The sequence below is a fragment of the Nycticebus coucang genome, chromosome 1, assembly GCF_027406575.1.
Source record: "Nycticebus coucang isolate mNycCou1 chromosome 1, mNycCou1.pri, whole genome shotgun sequence".
Classification (NCBI taxonomy): domain Eukaryota; kingdom Metazoa; phylum Chordata; class Mammalia; order Primates; family Lorisidae; genus Nycticebus; species Nycticebus coucang.
The window spans coordinates 94,922,298-94,941,249 of record NC_069780.1 but is presented as its reverse complement, the minus strand read 5'-3'; the positions used below and the strand labels follow the sequence as shown (position 1 = coordinate 94,941,249).

General features: G+C 39.3%; 1 pseudogene; it reads right to left on the bottom strand.

Moving 5' to 3' along the window:
- Positions 1-7,346: 7,346 nt before the first annotated feature.
- The window catches only part of LOC128590764 (glyceraldehyde-3-phosphate dehydrogenase-like), an 83,902-nt pseudogene continuing 72,296 nt past the window's right edge, over positions 7,347-18,952 (bottom strand).

Genomic DNA, 18,952 nt, shown 5'->3' with positions numbered 1-18,952 from the left:
CAATCTCACTCATGAATATAAATGCAAAAATTCTCGACAAAATCCTAGCCAATAGATTACAGCTTATCATCAAAAAAGTCATTCATCATGATCAAGTAGGCTTCATACCAGGGATGCAAGGCTGGTTTAACATATGCAAGTCCATAAACGTTATCCACCATATTAACAGATGCAAATATAGAGATCATATGATCCTCTCAATAGATGCAGAAAAAGCATTTGATAAAATCCAGCATCCTTTTCTACTTAGAACACTGAAGAGTATAGGCATAGGTGGCACATTTCTAAAACTGATTGAAGCCATCTATGACAAACCCACAGCCAATATTTTACTGAATGGAGTAAAACTGAAAGCTTTTCCTCTTAGAACTGGAACCAGACAAGGTTGTCCTCTGTCACCTTTACTATTCAACATAGTGCTGGAAGTTATAGCCAATACAATTAGGCAAGACAAGGAAATCAAGGGAATCCAAATGGGAGCAGAGGAGGTCAAACTCTCCCTCTTTGCTGACGACATGATCTTATACTTAGAGAACCCCAAATACTCAACCACAAGACTCCTAGAAGTCATCAAAAATTACAGTAATGTTTCAGGATATAAAATCAATGTCCACAAGTCAGTAGCCTTTGTATACACCAATAAGAGTCAAGATGAGAAGCTAATTAAGGACACAACTCCCTTCACCATAGTTTCAAAGAAAATGAAATACCTAGGAATATACCTAACAGAGGAGGTAAAGGACCTCTATAAAGAAAATTATGAAATCCTCAGAAAGGAAATAGCAGAGGATATTAACAAATGGAAGAACATACCATGCTCATGGTATCAACATTGTTAAAATGTCTATACTTCCCAAAGCAATCTACCTATTCAATGCCATTCCTATCAAAATACCAACATCGTACTTTCAAGATTTGGAAAAAATGATTCTGCGTTTTGTATGGAACCGGAAAAAAACCCGTATAGCTAAGGCAGTTCTTAGTAATAAAAATAAAGCCGGGGGCATCAGCATACCAGATTTTAGTCTGTACTACAAAGCCATAGTGCTCAAGACAGCATGGTACTGGCACAAAAACAGAGACATAGACACTTGGAATCGAATTGAACACCAAGAAATGAAACTAACATCTTACAACCACCTAATCTTCGATAAACCAAACAAGAACATACCCTGGGGGAAAGACTCCCTATTCAATAAATGGTGTTGGGAGAACTGGATGTCTACATGTAAAAGACTGAAACTGGACCCACACCTTTCCCCACTCACAAAAATTGATTCAAAATGGATAAAGGACTTAAATTTAAGTCATGAAACAATAAAAATCCTCAAAGAAAGCATAGGAAAAACACTGGAAGATATTGGCCTGGGGAAAGACTTCATGAAGAAGACTGCCATGGCAATTGCAACAACAACAAAAATAAACAAATGGGACTTCATTAAACTGAAAAGCTTCTGTACAGCTAAGGAGACAATAACCAAAGCAAAGAGACAACCTACACAATGGGAAAGGATATTTGCATATTTTCAATCAGACAAAAGCTTGATAACTAGGAGCTATAGAGAACTCAAATCAATCCACCTGAAAAAAGCCAACAATCCCATATATCAATGGGCAAGAGACATGAATAGAACTTTCTCTAAAGATGACAGACGAATGGCTAACAAACACATGAAAAAATGTTCATCATCTCTATCTATTAGAATAATGCAAATCTAAACAACCCTGAGATATCATCTAACCCCAGTGAGAATGGCCCACATCACAAAATCTCAAAACTGCAGATGCTGGCGTGGATGTGGAGAGAAGGGAACACTTTTACACTGCTGGTGGGACTGCAAACTAGTACAACCTTTCTGGAAGGAAGTATGGAGAATCCTCAAAGCACTCAAGCTAGACCTCCCATTTGATCCTGCAATCCCATTACTGGGCATCTACCCAGAAGGAAAGAAATCCTTTTATCATAAGGATACTTGTACTAGACTGTTTCTTGCAGCTCAATTTACAATTGCCAAAATGTGGAAACAGCCTAAATGCCCACCAACCCAGGAATGGATTAACAAGCTGTGGTATATGTATACCATGGAATACTATTCAGCCATTAAAAAAAATGGAGACTTTACATCCTTCGTATTAACCTGGATGGACGTGGAAGATATTATTCTTAGTAAAGCATCACAAGAATGGAGAAGCATGAATCCTATGTACTCAATTTTGATATGAGGACAATTAATGACAATTATGGTTATGGGGGGGGAAACAGAAAGAGGGAAGGAGGGAGGCGGGTGGGGCCTTGGTGTGTGTCATACTTTATGGGGGCAAGACATGATTGCAAGAGGGACTTTACCTAACAATTGCAATCAGTGTAACCTGGCTTATTGTACCCTCAATGAATCCCCAACAATAAAAAAAAAAAAAAAGGAAAAAAAAAAAAAAAAAAAAAGAAAAAATGTTCATCATCTCTATATATTAGAGAAATGCAATCAAAACAACCCTGAGATATCATCTAACCCCAGTGAGAATGGCCCACATCACAAAACCTCAAAACTGCAGATGCTGGCATGGATGTGGAGAGAAGGGAACACTTATACACTACTGGTGGGACTGCAAACTAGTACAACCTTTTTGGAAGGAAGTATGGAGAAACCTCAAAGCACTCAAGCTAGATCTCCCATTTGATCCTGTAATCCCATTACTGGGCATCTACCCAGAAGGAAAGAAATCCTTTTATCATAAGGACACTTGTACTAGACTGTTTATTGCAGCTCAATTTACAATCGCCAAAATGTGGAAACAGCCTAAATGCCCACCAACCCAGGAATGGATTAACAAGCTGTGGTATATGTATACCATGGAATACTATTCATCCATTAAAAAAAATGGAGACTTTACATCCTTCGTATTAATCTGGATGGAAGTGGAAGACATTATTCTTAGTAAAGCATCACAAGAATGGAGAAGCATGAATCCTGTGTACTCAATTTTGATATGAGGACAATTAATGACAATTAAGGTTATGGGGGGGAAGCAGAAAGAGGGACGGAGGGAGGGGGGTGGGGCCTTGGTGTGTGTCACACTTTATGGGGGCAAGACATGATTTCAAGACGGACTTTACCTAACAATTGCAATCAGTGTAACCTGGCTTACTGTACCCTCAATGAATCCCCAACATTAAAAAAAGAAAAAAAAAAAAAGATCAAATGATTGTATGTGGCTCTGTTCATCTCTAGATTCTCCATTCTATTCCATATATCTACATCTGTTTTTGTGCCAGTACCATGATGTTTTGATCATTGTAGATTTGTAGTATAACCTGAAGTCTGGTAACATGATGTCTCCAGATTTGTTTTATTTCTAAATAAGGTATTGGCTATTCAAAGTTTTTTCTGATTACATATAAGACAAAGTACTATTTTCAAGTTCTTTAAAGTATAATATTGGTGCTTTAATAGGGATTGAATTAAATCTCTAGATTGCTTTGGATAGTATGGACATTTTAACAATGTTGACTCTTCCCAGCCACCAGCATGGGATGCTTTTCCATTTGTTAACATCTTCAGCTATTTCTCTTCACAGGGTTTCGTAATTCCCTTTATAGAGATCTTTCATGTCCTTTATTAGATAAATTCCCAGATATTTCATCTTCTTTGGCACTACTGTAAAAGGAATAGAGTCCTTGATTATATTTGCAGCTTATCAGGACTTCCAGTACTATGCTAAATAGGAGTGGTGACAATGGGCATCCTTGTCTAGTTCCAGATCTGAGTGGAAATGTTTTCAATTTTACTCGATTCAGTATGATATTGGCTATGGGTTTGCTGTAGATGGCCTCTATCAGTTTAAGAAATGTTCCACTTAAGCCTATTTTCTTAAGTGTTCTAATCATGAAAGATGCTGGATTTTATCAAAAGCCTTTTCTGTATCAATTGATAGAATCAAGTGGCCTTTGTTTTTAATTTTATTCATGTGGTACATTATATTAATAGATTTACGTATGTTAAACCAAATTTGAAACCCTGGGATAAAACCAACTTGATGGTGGTGTATAATTTTTTTGATGTGTTGTTGAATTCTGTTTGCTGGGATGTTATTGAATATTTTTGCATCAATATTCATTAATGATATTGGTCTATAGTTTTCTTTCTTTGCTGTGTCCTTTGCTGGTTTGGGGATCAAGGTGATATTTGCTTCATAGACTGTGTTAGGGAGGATTCCCTCCTTTTCTGTTTTGGAAAAGTTATATAATATAGGTACTAGTTCCTCTTTGAAGGTTTGGTAGAATTCTGATGTGAAACCATCTGGTTGCAGACTTTTCTTTTTTGGGAGATTTTGTATAATAGATGCAATTTCAGAGCTATTGAAAATTTCTAATTCTTTCTGGTTGAGTTTAGGAAGATGGCATGATTCCAAGTATTTGTCCATTTCCTCCACATTTTCATATTTCTGAGAATAGAGTTTTTTTTGTAGTGATCATTGAGGATTTTGTAAATTTCTATGGTATCTGTTGTTATTTTCCCTTTATTGCTTCTGATTGACGTTGTGAGAGATTTTACTTTTCTGTTTCTGGTTAGGCTAGCCAAAGGTTTATCAATTTTATTAATCTTTTCTTTTCTTTTCTTTTTTTTTTGCAGTTTTTAGCCGGGGCTGGGTCTGAACCCCCCACCTCTGGCATATAAGGCCAGTACCCTACTCCTTTGAGCCATAGACACCGCCCAATTTTATTAATCTTTTCAAAGAACCAACTTTTCATTTCATTGATCTTCCAAGTGATTCTTTTGTTTTCAATTTCATTTAATTTTCCTCACATTTTGGCTCTAACTTTTCTTCTGCTGGGTGTGGGGTTGGATTTTCTTCCTTTTCCAGTTACCTGAGATGACCCATTAGGTTACTGATGTTCTCTTTTCCTGTTTTCTTGATGAAGGCTTCTACTGCTATAAATTTCCCTGTAAGGACTGCCTTTGTGGTATCCCACAGGTTTGTGTCTTCATTATCATTTTGTTCTAAAAATCTGATGATTTCCTTCTTAATCTCATCTTTGAGCCCACTATCATTTAGCCTAAAGTTGTTTAGTTTCCATGAGTTTCTTTGAGTATGAAGATTTCTGTTGCTGTTGTGTTCAATTTTTGTTCTGTCATAGTCCCAGAAGATACAAGGAATCATTTCTATTCTTTTAAACTTGTTGAGGTTAGACGTGTGTACTAAGATATGATCAATGTTGGATGATGGTCCATGTTTAAAGCATTCTTTAGTTGGTAATTTACTTATTTTCACCTTTTTAAAAGAAAAATCATTTAAATCTAAGGCTATAATTTTCAGCACTACTTTGATTAGCTCCCATGGGAACTCACATGAAGTGTTTTGATTTTCAGTTTTCTAAACAGCATGTTGTTATGCATTTAATTTTATCTTGACCGAGTTGTTATTTATAAAAGTACGTTTAAATTTCCTAGTGTATGGAATTTGATATTTATTTGAACTCAGACAATTAATTTTAAAAAATCTACATATTCTGTTTAAAATTTATAAAGTGGTATAATTACGTTGAAATTTGTGCCAAGATTTAAAAAAAGCAAATTTCATCAGGCTAAATAATTATTGAGGTCCATTTGGTAAATTTCTAAGTTTTTTCCCACATGCATACTTTTGTTTGACAGTTGTACAAATAAATATATTTTTTAAATTCATGTTGTTTGTCTTAACATATTTCTGCCAATTGCTCCAAAAAGATAAAAGGTTATGTATTCAATGTGCCATAAGCATAGTTCTTACATAAGTGCTTATAATTCTTAATTCTCCTGAGGTGCATAATATTCTAATGACCGAATATGGTAACACTTGATTTTTTTTACCACTGGGTATTTATTTCATTTCTACTTGGGGCCTATGATAAATAAAACTCAGTTGTGTTTCTGTTTTTTTTCCCCTGTTTTATATTATTTTCTTAAGACATATTTACACAAATGGATTCTGGCATAGAATGTATGAATACTTTTATGGCTTATGATATAATGCCAAATTGCTTCCCCAAAGCATTGGAGTCAGAAGTGTGTGAGAGTATCCATTTTTTTCTTCCCTTGCCAGCATGAGATATTATCATTTTAAAACATTTTTGATAATTGAAGAGATTTAAAAGAGAAATGTGTTTTAATTTGCATTTACTTTAATTTTTTATAAATGTGCTTATATATCTCATTTTCTATTTTTGAGCCATTTATTCATGTCATTTGACCATTTTACATATTTTCCTGAAAAAACATATGTCATAGCTGACTTTAATAGTTATTAAGAAAACATCAATGTACTTTGTTTATTCATATACTGTATTTTATCTCCTCAGATACAACTCTTAATGATTTCATTGATCAGAATGGTGAGAGCAGAGTTTGGTGGGGTTTTTTTGTTTGTTTGTTTGAAGATAGGGTCACCCTCGGTAGAGTGCTGTGGCATCAGCCTACCTCACAGCCACCACAAATTCTTGGACTCAAGCAATCGTCCTGTCTCAGCCTCCCAAGTAGCTGGGATTACTGGTGCCCATCACTATACTGGGCTAATTTTTCTACTTTTTGTAGAGACAGTGTCTCACTCTAGCTAAGGCTGGTCTCCAAATCCGGAGCTCAAGAGATCCTCTTATGTCAGCCTCCCAGAGTTCTGGGATCACAGGTGGAGACACAACATCCGAACATTTCGTATTTGTTTTCCAACACAGATTTAGAAGATATATTTAACGTGACTTGCTCACATGCTATTTCCTCAAATACATTCATGCACGACAATAAGTTCACAGTACTTTCATGTTGTCAAAATTGAAAGGTTAGTCTCCCAAATAACCAGAAAAATATAAAACTCACCCAAATAACCAGAACAGCATACTAGTTACTACCCAACTGTCACTCCTGAGTGTTAACATCTATGAATTAGTCAGTGGTTTTTTTTTTTTGCAGTTTTTGGTTGGGGCTGGGTTTGAACCCACCACCTCCGATATATGGGGTTGGCACCCTACTCCTTTGAGCCATAGGTGCCGCCCTAATTAGTGGTTTTCATGAAATTGCTGGTTGTTTTACTGGACTGATTACATAAGAGACACATCTATCTGAATCTTGGGAAAATATGTTTATGTATATTATTTAATTATTTATTTATTTGCCAAGTGCAGGGAACTTTATTGATGTTACATGACAAGGTGGGGCTCCCTAGGCCCCTCCTATTCTTCAGGGGGTCAGATGTGGAAACTGTATTGAGGGGAGATCCTCAGTGAGTTGGGGGGCTGAGTAGGCGGGGGCACCCCAGGAGCTGAGGATGTTTTTTTTCCTCTCATGCTTTGGCTGGGGCTGGTGGTCCAGGGGCTCTTACTCTTTGGAGGCCATGTGGGCCATAAGATCCACCACCCTATTGCTATAGCCAAATTCATTGTCATACCAGATAATGAGTTTGACAGTGGTCATTGAGGAAAATGGCAGCCCCAGCATCAAAGGTGGAAGAATGGGTATCACTGTTGAAGTTGGAGGATATGACCTGGTGCTCAGTGTAGCCTAGGATGCCCTTCAGGGGGCCTCCTGATGCCTTCTTCACCACCTTCTTGATATCATCATATTTGGCAGCCTTCTCCAGATGGCAGGTGAGGTCCACGATGGACATGTTGACAGTGGGGACATGGAAGGCCATGCTGGCGAGCTTCCCATTCAGCTCAGGGATGACCTTGCCCACAGCCTTGGCTGTACCAGTTGATGCAGGGATGATGTTCTGAAGAGCCCTGTAGCTATTACACCACATCTTCCCAGAAGGGCCATCCACAATCTTCTGGGTGGCAGTGACAGTAAGAACTGTGGTCACAAGTCCCTCAGCAATGCTGAAATTGTTATGGATAACCTTGGCCAAGGCGGATAAGCAGTTGGTGGTGCAGGAGGCATTGCTGACAATGCAGAGGCTGTTTTCGTACTTCTCTTGGTTCACACCCATCACATACATGGGGGCATCAACAGAAGGGGCAGAAGTGATGACCCTTTTGGCACCCCCCTGTAGATGAGCCCCAGCCTTCTCCATGGTGGTGAAGACATCAGTGGACTCCATAATGTAGTCCACGACTGTCTTGCCTCATTTGATTTTGGTGGGACCTTGCTCCTGAAAGATGGTTATGAGATTTCCATTGACAGCAAGCTTCCCTTTCTCAGCCTTGACTATACCATGGAATTTGCCCTGGGTGGAATCATAACAGAACATGTAGACCATGTAGCTTAAGTCAATAAAGGGGTCATTGATGGCAACGATATCCACTTTGCCAGAGTTAAAAGCATCCCTGGTGACCAGGCGCTCAATACAACCAAAGTCATTTATTCCAGCCTTCAATTTCACCTTGGTGCCTTGAGGATGCCACTGGTGCTATACAAGATGATGGGGCTGTCTGTTGAATAGGAGGACCAGAGAGCCTGTATATATATTTTAAATTAACAGGTAGAGGCTGGGTGCAGCGGCCCATGGCTTTAATCCCAGCACTCTGGGAAGCAAGGCAGGTGAATTGCTTGAGCTCAGGAGTTCGAGACCAGCCTCAGTGAGAATGAGACCCCATCTCTGCTAAAAAAAGAAAAAACTAGCTGGCATGGTGGTGGGTGCCTGTAGTCCCAGCTAATCAGGAGATTGAGACAGGAGGATTGCTTGAGCCCAGGAGTTCGGGGTTACTGTGAGCTATGATGCCATAGCACTCTATCAAGAGCAACAAGATGAAATTCTGTCTCAAAAAATGAATGAATGAATGAATAAATAAACTGACAAGTAGAAAAGAGAGATGGCCTAGTGTTGGCTCTAAACAATCTTCACCCAGACTTCTTTCACCTGCACAGATAGTTGTGGGGTACAGAAGTTCTCCTGGGGTGTCAAGGTGAGGCTACTGCACCCACCATGTGTTTCATCAAAGAGTATTAATGTTTCTTGACAGTCATTTTGACCATATTCATGAGGAATAGTTTTCAGTGAGTCCTGATGGGTAGGTGAACAAATTCAGCTTGTATGCCTGGTCTTGTTCTCTCCGCAGTGCAGTCTGTTGCAGTCATCCTGGGGTTTCGACAGCACCCCCATGCTGGTTGGGCGGCTGCTGCACCTTTGTATTTCTCCTGTGTCTGTTTGTCCCCCAGGCGAAGTCCTGCTCTTTGGCACAGCATAAAATCAAAGTGGTAGGCTGGATGCAGTGGCTCACGGCTGTAATCCCAGCTTTCTGGGAGGCCAAGGCAGGTGGATCCCTGAACTCAGAGTTCAACACCAGCCTCAGCAAGAGACCCCCCCCCCCATCTCTACTGAAATTAGAAAAACTAGCCAGGCATGGTGGTGGGCACCTGTAATCCCAGCTACTTGGGAGGCTTAGGCAGGAAGATTGCTGAGCCCAGGAGTTTGAGTTGCTGTGATGCCACAGTATTCTACCCAGGGTGAGAGAGTGAGACTCTATCTCAAAAAAAAAAAAAAAAAAATAGAGTGGTTGTGGTCTGTGTTGGAGGCTTTCTCTTGTTCTTTTGGAACTTGGTCTCCTGCTGCCTCAGTAATTGCCCTCCCTCTGCCTCCCTCTCACCCTGCACAATCCACTCTGTGACTGCCACTACTTTGAGGACAGCAAAAAATCAAAGACAACACCACTTTCAGAGGTAGAATTGGCTCAGCCCAGATCTCTTGGCATGGTGAGAATGAAATTTACATTTATAAAGTGTTCACAACAGTGCCTGGCACAAAGCCAGCTCTTAATAAATGGAAGCTATTATCTCCTTCTAAACATAGGTTAGTTCTGTTTCTCAAGTTCTTTCTTGGTGAAGTTTGCACATGATCACTAATGGTTGCATTTTAGAAATTGTCACAATAAAATAAAAACTATGCCCAGCTGAACTGTGTGCTTAATGTGTACAGTATTTTTAAAACATCAGTTTTCCTTTTAATTATTCAGAAACTTTTGGAAATTATTTTTTTCTTTACTAAAACCAGAAGGAAAAGCAATATTCTATTTTTTAAATTTCAGATTAATATTCAGGTAAAATAATTAGGTTACAATGTTTGCGTTTGTTAAGTGAGGTCCCTGTTTAGTTGTGCCCTGACCCCAGAAGGTATATTCTATACCCTTACATTGTGCCCATTAGGTGGGAGCATATGCATCCCCCTCCCCACTCCGACTTGAATTGAATTGAAGTGAGTTTTTCTCTTGTGTAGGCATGTATTAGATCTACTGGTTTGGTATTAGTATTGAATACACTGGATACTTACTTTTCCATTTTTTTTTTTTTTTTGGAGACAGTCTCACTCCATTCCCCTAGAATGCTGTGGCATCACATCTCATAGCAACCTCAACCTCTTGGGCTCAAGCAATCCTCCTGCTTCAGCCTCCCCAGTAGCTGGGACTATAGGCACTCACCTCCACATCCAGATAATTTTTCTATTTCTTCTAGTAGAGACAGGATCTCACTCTTACTGAAGCTGGTCTTGAACTCCTGAGCTCCCAGGATCCTACCACCTTAGCCTCCCAGAGTGCTAGAATTACAGGTATAAGCCACAGCACCCAGCTTGCTTTTCTATTCTTATGATATTTTACTAAAGAGAATGTTCTCCAGTTCTGCTCAGGTGAACACAAAAAATGTCAAAGCAATAGTCTTCATCATCAGTTGTAAGTACTACAAACAAGTGTTAGAGTCCTATTAGAATGGAAGGCTATGCATGTTTTAGCTTTAGAGCCTATAGACTGTCTAGCATTTAATAGGCACTTAATAAACAATGATATCTAAAATTTATGTAGAAAAATAGCCGGGCATTGTGGCAGGTGCCTGTAGTCCCAGCTGCTCGGGAGGCTGAGGCAGGAGAATCGCGGAAGCCCAAGAGCTGGAGGTTGCTGTGAGTCCTGTGATATTATGGCACTCCAGCGAGGGTGGTAAAGTGAGACTCTGTCTCTACAAAAAAAAAAAAGAAATTGTGCCAAGTAGGATTGTAAGTGCTTTACCTCTATGTGTATTAACTCATTCGTCTTTTAATTCATTCCTATAAAGTTAGAAGCATCTTTTTTTTTTTTTTTTTTTGAGACAGTGTCTCACTCAGTCACCCTAGGGTTGAATGCCATGGCATCATAGCTCATAGCAATCTCAAAATCTTGGGCTCAAGAGATCCTCCTGACTCAGCCTCCCCAGTACTTGTGACTATAGGTACCTGCCACAATGCCTGGCTATTTTTAGAGACTAGGTCTCACTCTTGCTCAGGCTGGTCTTGAACTCCTGAGCTCAAGTAATCCACCCACCTCAGCCTCCCAGAGTGCTGGGATTACAGGCATGAGCAACTGTGTCTAGACAGAAATATATATTTTTTAATTTTATGATGAGGAAGCTGACTACTAAGGCCAAGGTCATTAAGCAGGTGCAGCACATGTGGCATTCAAACCAAGATATATGTATTTTAAAAACCCATACCAGTGCTTTTCAACCTTTTTTGTCTCACAGCACACTCAAACTTAGAGATAAACTTCCACAGCATACTTCATTCATGTTGATCAAAAGAAAAGAATAAAAAAAAATATACTTACTGTGCTTTGAACTTCTTTAAAAAATGACAGTGAATTATCTTTGGAAATGTTTTTGGCACACCCAAGATCCTCTCACAGAACACAGGTTGAAAATCACTGATCTTTATGAATAAAAGCCCCATTTTAGAGATTAAAAGGTTCTGACAAAATCAGGTAAATACACCGTAAAATAATAACCAGTTACCTTTTATTGTTGTTGAGACAGTGTCTTGCTGGGGTTAAAGTCGAGTGGAGTCATAATAGTGCCACTTAAAGTCACCAGCTGTATTGGCCCATAACAGGAGAGTCAGCCTGTCCTTTGAAGCTTTGAGACTGGGCACTAACTTCTGCTCTCTAGCTATGAAAGCCCTAGATGGGGCTTTATATATATGATGATATATATATATCTGGCTGTTTCATCTACATTAGAAATCGGCTGTTCAGTGCAGCTGCCTTCATCAGCGATCTTGGCTGGATCTTCTGGATAACTCGCTGTGGCTTCCACCTCAGTGCTAGATATTAAGGGGACAGCTTCTTTTTTTAAGCCTTAAGAACCAACCTCTGCCAGCTTCAAACATTTCTTCTGCATCTTCCTCATGTCTCTCAGACTTCACAAAGTTGAAGAAAGTTAGCACTTCACTCTGGATTAGGCTTTGGTTTACGGGAATGTTGTGGCTGGGTTGATCCTTTCTCTTGCACCACTCAAACCTTCTCTGTGTCAGCACGGAGGCTGTTTTTCTTATCCTCTGTGTGTTCACTGGAGTGGTACTTTTAGTTTCCTTCGAGAACTTGTCTTTTACTTTCACAACTTGATTAACTGCTTGGAACAAGAGGTATAGTTTTTTCCCTATCTCAGCTTCAAGCATACCTTCCCTACTAAGCTTAATTTTTGGCTTTTCCTTGAAAGTGAGAGATGTTGCTGGGTGAGGTGGCTCATACCTGTTATCCCAGGATGCTGGGGGCCGAGGCAGGTGGATTAGTTGAGCTCAGGAGTTTGAGACTAGTCTGAGCATGAGCAAGACTCCATTTCTACTAAAACAGTAAAACTAGCTTGGCGTGGTGGCAAGTGCCTATAATCTCATCTACTTGGGAGGCTGAGATAAGAGGATTGCCCAAACCCAGGAGTCTGAGGTTGCTGTGAGCTATGATGATGCCTTGGCACTCTACCCAGGATGACTGAGTGAGACTCTGTCTCAAAAAATAAAAAAAAAAATAAAATGAAAGATGTGAAACTCTTCCTTTCACTTGAACACATAGAGGCCATTGTAGAGTTATGAACTGGAATAATTTTAATATTATTTTATCTCAGAGAATAGGAAGGCCAAAGTCCAGGGAGAGAGATGGGGGACTGGCCAGTTGGTGGAGCAGTTAGAACACACAGCATTGATTGATTGAGTTCCTCATCTTACATGGGCATGGTTCATGGTGCCCCAAACAATTGCAATAGTAACATCAAAGATCACTGGTCACAGGTCACCACAACAGATACAATAATTATGAAAAAGAAGTTTGAAATATTGTGAGAATTACCAAAACGTGACATAGAAACATGAGGTGAGCATGTGTTGTTGGAAAAATGGACTGACAGACTTGCTTGAAGCAGGGTTGCACAAAACCTTCAATTTGTAAAAAATGCAGTATCTGCCAACCACAATAAAGTGAAGTTGTTTGAACAGAAGGTGTGTTTTTATGTTTTAACATTATAGATACAGTTGAATGAGAAGATACATGTTCATCAAAATAGAAAATAAACTTATTTGTCAGACTGAGAAATCCTGTTGGAATGTGGAAACTATGGACATGAATATTACATAAATATGTTTGGCCTTATCACTAGAATTAAGACCTTTTCATCACCCCAAAGAAGAAAATTTTAAGGGTTAATGAGGCTACCAGAAAGAATTGTTTGAAATGTTCATTGCATAAAAGTTAGTTCTATTATATTGGTTGATCTACACACTAGTTCTATGTAAAATGTTAACTTTTCAGTGAGCTCCCATCTAACAGGCACAATGTAAGGGTACACGGCACAACTCCTGGGTGCAGGACACAACTACAACAGGAACCTTACCTACCAAAGACAAACATTATAACCTAATTGTTTGTACCCTCAAATTACCCTGAAATAAAAAAAAATAAAAAGTAAAATAAAGTAAAAATCAAAGGGAGTTAGTATCTTTATGCTGACTATGATGACATTATATTTTCACATTAGCAGAGTCCCTATCTTGATAGGTTATCACATTCTTTAATCAGTGGCTTGGCCATGCCTATCCTAATGCTGTGTCATTGTTTAGTTTTTCCCATCATTTTTTTTTTTTTTTTTAGAGACAGAGTCTCACTGTACTGCCCTTGGTAGGGTGCCGTGGCGTCACACGGCTCTTGGGCTTACGCAATTCTCTTACCTCAGCCTCCCGAGTAGCTGGGGCTACAGGCGCCCGCCACAACGCCCGGCTATTTTTTTGTTGCAGTTTGGCCGGGGCTGGGTTTGAACCCACCACCCTCGGCATATGGGGCCGGCGCCCTACTCACTGAGCCACAGGCGCCGCCCCCCATCATTTTTTTTTTTTTTTTTTTTTGTAGAGACAGAGTCTCACTTTACCGCCTTCAGTAGAGTGCCATGACGTCACAGCTCACAGCAACCTTCAGCTCATGGGCTTCAGCGATTCTCCTGCCTCAGCCTCCCAGTACCTGGGACTACAGGCGCCCGCCACAACGCCCGGCTATTTTTTTGTTGCAGTTCGGCCGGGGATGGGTTTGAACCTGCCACCCTCAGTATATGGGGCTGGCGCCCTACTCACTGAGCCACAGGCACCACCCCCCATCATTTTTTTTTATAGATCTCTAAAATCTCTTTTATTTTATTTCACTTATTGTTTTAGGTTAAAAATTTGAGGGTAAAAAGAATCAGGTTACAATGTTTGCATTTGTTAGATAGAGTTCCTCTTGTAATTGTGTCCCATCCCCAAGAGGTGTGGCATACACCCTAACACCGTGCGCATTAAGTGGGAGCACCCTATGTCCCTCCCTACTCCCCTCTCCCAGCTGCCTCATTTCTTTGCCCCTTACCTTGAATTGATTTGAATTTTTCTCTTGTGTGGGCATGTATTAGATCATCTGCTTGCTTCATATTAGAATTGAGTACATTGGATACTTGCTTTTCCATTCTTGTGATACTTTACTAAGAAGAATGTTTCAACTCCATCTAGGTTAATGCAAAATATTTAAAGTCTCCATCTTTTTAATGGGTGAATAGTATTCTAAGGCATACATATACCACAGTTTGTTAATCCATTCCAGGGTTGGTGGGCATTTAGGTTGTTTCCACAGTTTGGAGATTGTAAATTGAGCTGAGATAAACAATCTAGTGCAAATGTCCTTATGATAAAATGATATTTTTTCTTCTGGGTAGATGCCTAGTAATGGGATTGCAAGATCAAATTTGGAGGTCTAATCTGAGTTCTTTGAGGAATCTCCAAAATGTATTAGTTTGCAGTTCCATTTATTTTTAATTTTTATAACAATTGTGTATGGTATTTTTCAAATGTTTATTTTATAACTTTTGAGACTTTCAATGAACTCTTTTTAAGCCAAAATACTTCTAAATGAGTAATCAGAGCAAGTTATGCTATTGAGGCTTTCTAAATTCTAGGGTTTCTAAAAAGCTTAGAATGCAAAAATGTTTTAGACCAAATAGCTTAAATATGTAAATATTTTAGACCAAAGAGTTTTCAGGAAAATATCTTTAGAATCCCATGTAACTTTGGTTGTCAAATTGAGACTGTAACTTGAAACATTAAGCACATCACCTAAATGTCTCTTTATGATTCTTTGGAATGTCTCATCACGTTTAGATTTCTCAAAATCATGAAAGTCATTCAATTTTTTTTTTTGGCAGCAGCATTCAAATTTATGTAGTCAAAAATAGGAGATCCAACCTGGAATAGGTTCTTTCCACCAATTGTAATATTTAAAAATGAAATTATGGAATTTCAAAATTAAATCTTATACATTGAATTCTCAACTAATTCCTTTGTACAGTTCCTTTCCTTACTAGGGCTAACTTTCAGTATCATCTTTTTTCTTTTCTTTTTTTTTTTTTTCCTTTTGAGACAGAGTCTCACTATGTTGCCCTGGGTACAGTGCTAAGGCATCACAGCTTACAGCAACATCAAACTCTTGGGGTTAGCCACAATGTCTGGCTATTTTTTTTTTTTTTTTGGTTGTAATTGTCATTGTTGTTTGGCAGGCCCGGGCTGGATTTGAACCCGCCAGCGCCAGTGTATGTGGCTGGCTGCCTAGCCACTGAGCTACAAGCGCTGAGCCTTCAGTATCATCTTGATTGCAAACTTTTTTTTCTTTTTGAGACAGAGTCTCAAGCTGTCCCCCTGGGTAGAGTGCTGTGGTGTATCATAGCTCACAACAAACTCAAACTCCTGGGCTTAAGCAATTCTCTTGCCTCAGTTTTTTAAGTAGCTGGGACTACAGGTGCCCGCCACAACACCTAGCTATTTTTAGAGATGAGGTCTTACTCTGGCTCAGGCTGGTCTCGAACCTGTGAGCTCAGGCAATCCACCCACCTCGGCTTCCCAAGTGCTGGGATTACAGGCGTGAGGGACAGTGTCCGGTCCTCAATTGCAAACTTTTTTAGTCAATAATTATAATTTACCTAAAAGCTTCAAAATTGGGGCAGTGCCTGTGGCTCAGTGTGTAGGGCGCCAGCCCCATATACGGAGGGTGGCGGGTTCAAACCCGGCCCCGGCCAAATTGCAACAAAGAAAAAGCCAGGCGTCGTGGCGGAGGCCTATAGTCCCAGCTACTCCGGAGGCTGAGGCAAGAGAATCACCTAAGCCCAAGAATTGGAGGTTGCTGTGAGCTGTGTGACACCTCGGCACTCTATCGAGGGGGACAAAGTGAGACTCTGTCTCTACAAAAAAAAAAAAGAGCTTCAAAGTTGAAAGTTTGGGATGTTCTATTCATCACATAATTGCATTGAATATTTGCAATTTTTTTTTTAAAGTGCGAGTGAATCTCAGAGAACTCATTTATTCAAGCGTTTACTTTAAAGTTGATTTACAAAATAGTTCTCCAAATTTTCAAACATTTCTAAAATCTGATTGGTGATGGGGAGCAAAGAGGGAATGTATATATTGCCAGACAGCTGGAGGGCTTTTATTTTATTTTTTTTTGGTTTATTCTATTTAACATTAGCTTTGTCACAGAAGTGTAGCTTAGTCACTTTAATCGTGTGACCGTAAATATTAAAAATACAGCTTCTATCTTGATTGGCAGATTACCGAAACTTATTGGGATGAAATCACAGTAGTTCCTTGACATCCTTGAGGAATAGGTTTCAGAAGCCCTGTGGATTCCAAAATCCCAGATGCTCAAGACCCTGACATAATATAATGTAAGGTTTGCATACCACCTAAGCACATCCTCCCATATACTTTAAACCATCTCTAAATTACATAAAATACAAGTGCAATGTAAATGCTATGTAAATAGTTACTGTATTGTTGAGTTCTTATTTGTTTTATTATTGTTATTTTATTTATTTATTTATTTAAGACAGAGTCTCATTCTGTCGCCCTGGGCTAGAGTGCCATGGCATCACAGTTCACAGTCACCTCCAACTCTTGGGCTCAAGTGGTCCTCCTGCCTCAGCTTCCCGAGTAGCTGGGACTATAGGTGCCCAGCTGGGACCACACCACACCTGGCTAGTTTTTCTATTTTTAGTAGAAATGGAATCTCCCTCTTGCTCAGGTTGGTCTTGAACTCCTGAGCTCAAAGGATCCTCCCACTTCAGTCTGTCTGGGATTACAGGTGTGAGCCACCACACCTGGCCATTTGTATTATTTTTTGTTGTATTATTATTATTATTTATTTTTATTCTTTACAAATTTTTTCATCTGTGTTTGGTTGAATTAGTGTCTGTAGTATTTGAGGATACAGAGAACCAGCTGAGTCCTTGAGTGTGGGTTGCCATTAACTTCAAGTATTTTTGATGACTAATTCTCGTAATTTGGGGAGAATGTATTTTTACCATGACTCTTTTACTAATATTTATATTTGTGTCATTATGACAAACCATTTGATTTTATCTTTGTTATTGAATTTACAGTGGCATTTATAATAATGCCAGGCATTTCACCTTCAAATAAATAAACTTCCAAAAATATTATTTTCACCCCAGGAAATGAATAAAATATAAAACTCTACTAGGAACTAGCTGATTTTCTTTTTTAAACACCCGATGACAACGATACGTAATTGGAATTATGTTATTATTGGCAAAGTTAAATTATGTTATTATTGGCAAACTTAAATCTAAACAACTGTGGATGGCTAGTGGCTACTTTATTGGACAGCACAGGTTTAAGTAGCCCTGATTTCAATGGAAAGTCTTGATTTAGAAGGTGACATTAGAAGGTGACCTCTGTAGCTGCTTGTATTACAACTTTGTTTTCAGGGAAAGTCTGCTTAAAATAAATACCAATTACTGAAGTAGATGCTGACGGCTCCTCACCACAATTAAGCCTTCAGTTTTGCATGGTGAACGTGGTATCACTGCAGGTGCAATGGTCTATGGAGAACGTTGATTAACATTTTGGGTCGGTGACACACAAAACTTTCTTGAGAAATGGAAATTAATTTTTAATTAAACATGATTTTTTCCTTTTTGTTTTTAGTTTCTTACTGCCAAAAGCATTTATTATTAAGTAAACAAAAAAAATTAAACAATAAAATAAATAGTTGCAGATTATACTATTCTACAACTGACAAAAATTGGGGCAATAGAGTTAGGTCTCTCTGAGCAACCTCCATTTCCCAGCATATACTCTGTGTAAGTTTAACCTTTACTTTCCTGGGTTCTCAATGACCCTGCTGATGGGCATTCTGGTGGCTTCTTGCATCACGCAAGCTGGGGACAGGCTTCCTCACAATTGTCTGCCACAGCACTGGGTCAGCAATGCTCAGACTAATAGGTATTGCTGACCACAGCTGCTGACTGGAGAATATTCTAGAACATTCTAGAATTAGTTATGGTGCTCCTGGAAAAGACTGGGAAAAGAAGTTTGGGTTTCAGTCTTTCAGATTTGCCCTCCCATTAGAGGGAGAACTCAGTTCACTGCAGGTGAGCACACAGTTTAGGTCTTGTCGGAAGCCATATAAGGTACAGCTCGGCCTTACTTCCTCTTTAAGTAAAAAACAGTTTTACCTTTTCCCGGTAACTTTACCTGGCAACTAGCCAACCAATCACCTTATGCCCCATCTTACTTACTCTAGCCAATCCCCAGTTAACAACTCCTCTGAACCTCCCAACAAGACACACCCACCTTCCCTGTAATGCTTATAAGGCACAAGTTTTTTCAATAAAGTTGGAGACTTGATCAGAAAACTGTCTTGTCTCCCTTTCTCGTGCCCCTTGTTTGTTTT